This window comes from Pterocles gutturalis, unplaced genomic scaffold (assembly GCF_000699245.1).
Source record: "Pterocles gutturalis isolate BGI_N339 unplaced genomic scaffold, ASM69924v1 scaffold209, whole genome shotgun sequence".
Classification (NCBI taxonomy): Eukaryota; Metazoa; Chordata; class Aves; order Pterocliformes; family Pteroclidae; genus Pterocles; species Pterocles gutturalis.
The window spans coordinates 4,417-6,443 of NW_010130203.1; the positions used below are offsets into that span (position 1 = coordinate 4,417).

General features: G+C 53.1%; 1 protein-coding gene across 1 annotated transcript in view; it reads left to right on the forward strand.

Moving 5' to 3' along the window:
- LOC104466621 (cyclic AMP-dependent transcription factor ATF-7-like) overlaps positions 1–2,027 on the forward strand; it is a gene marked incomplete at both ends in the record, with an annotated part of 3,900 nt that overhangs the window by 876 nt on the left and 997 nt on the right. The window lies entirely within an intron of this gene.

Consider the following 2,027-nt stretch of genomic DNA (forward strand, 5'->3'; position numbering starts at 1 on the left):
ATTAAGGGCGTTTCCCCCCCCTTTCCCCCCTTTCCTCGCCCTTTGCGGGACCGGAGGAGCAGCAGATGCGTCTGGGGCTCTTGGGCTGCCACGTACGTTGACTACATTGATGGATGGCCAACACGGCGCTGCTCGGAAATAAACCGCACGCGGGAGCAAAGGCGCATAAATCTTCGCCGAGAATGGGGACCGGAGGAATTCAGAATTCAAACTGAAAATTGTCTTTTCAGCCTCTCTCTTCCTAACAGGGCTCTTAGGGCAGGAATGGATCTCTCTCATCACCGCGGAGCCTCGCCGCCGCGTTTTCCGCTCTCCCTTCCTTTTGTTCTCCGCCAACCCGAGCCCCCGAGCGTTGCGAGAAGGTCGCTTTTCCTTTGTGGTTTCCCAGCCGGAATGATGGAGCAGCCCGCGGTCCAGCCGCTCGCTTTTTAAACCCGAGACCACCCATCCCCCCCTGGGCTTGCGCTGCAGCTCAGCTCCTGCGGCTCTCCCCCCTGCCCCGATATTTTCCTTTTTTTTTTTTTTTTTTTGCAGCTTTAGGGTGGCTGCAGTCAAAATATTTCCACCAGCAGCCAGGTGGTTTCAAACATGAAGGGAAAAGCTTTTTCCCTCCTAGAAAATCCCTGCGCAGGCGACGGCGCCGGCCCCAGGTGGTTCATCGCTCCCCGAACCCGATCGGAGCTGCGCCGTCGCCTTCCCGAGATTTTTTTTTTTTGGCCTCATGGAGCCCAAATTGCTGCTGTTTTCTCCTCCCAAGTTCCCAGGGTGGTCTCGGACACCAGCACACGTTAATGAAAACCATAAGCACAGCAGGGACTATCCCTGGAGGTACTTTAAGTGGTTTGAAACTTTTCCTGCATGTTAATCCCCTTCTCCTTTGTGATTTCCCAGCGCAGCATCGCTGCTTAAGAGAGCAGGGAAATGGTTACCGCCAGCAAAAACCCCCTGCGTAAATCAGCGTAAATCAACGTAAATCGGCGCAGAGCGACCTGCCGGAGCCGCACCCCACTCCGGAGCAGCCGTAGACGCCCGGATTTACCCTTTTTATCACAATTTTTCCTCCTTTGAGAGGTCTTAAAACGCAGCAAAGGAGGAGGTTTCGGACAAAGCGTCGGCGGCCGGGCGAGTGAAAAGCAAACGCTGGGATTGATGGTGGAAGGAGGGAGAGCAGGCTGGACAAACAGCCGTCAGGACTGATGTAGGGAGAGTCTCTCCTGCCATGCTGGAGGGAGGGACGCGGGTGATTTGCGAGGTTTCTCGCAGCCCCGTTGAACGCGACGTCCCGCAACGGGAGCGTCGCTCGCTCGCGTCTTCCTCCGACGTCGGCGTTCGCCATCTTCTCCTTCCTCCGGGTCTGGGGAAAGGCAGAAGTGACCCCTCGGTTTAGTCATTGTCACCCTTGCCCTTTTTCCCTGGTCCCCAGCAAGTCATAAACTGGTTAAAATGGGACACGTGGCACTGGTGGAACCCCGGGTTGGTGGCAGGTTGCCAGGTTGAGGCATATGGTTGGGTTTTATTTTAATGGGGCGCTCATAGATATTTAATAACTTGCGTGGCTCTTTGTTTGCTTTTGATAATCGGGTAATAAAATAATTCAGGCTGATTTATACAATGCTTTACAGCTCTGCTGTGAATCACAGTGCCTTCTGGAACTCCCGGGCATTTGGCTTTGGTACCTGTTCTCTTTAGCAGAGCCCTTTTATTAAAAAAAAAAAAAAAAAAAAAAGGGTTAAAAACACAAAAAACCCCAAAAATCCTAACCCACAGAAAGAATCGTGTGTGTGTGTGACCACAAAACGGTGCCATCTGGGGCAGAGACCGGCTATCCTCGGCCCCCCGGCTCCCTTCGGACGGGGCTGGCACGGCACCGCTCTCCGCCTCGGGCTCCCAGATGCTCCTTCAGTACAAATAAATAAAAATAATTTGGCAAGAGCTCGGAGCCGAAATGGTTCCCAACCAAGATGAGCTAATTGTCCTTTTTTTTTTTTTTTTTTAATCGGGGGCATGTTTTTCCACAGGCAACCTGG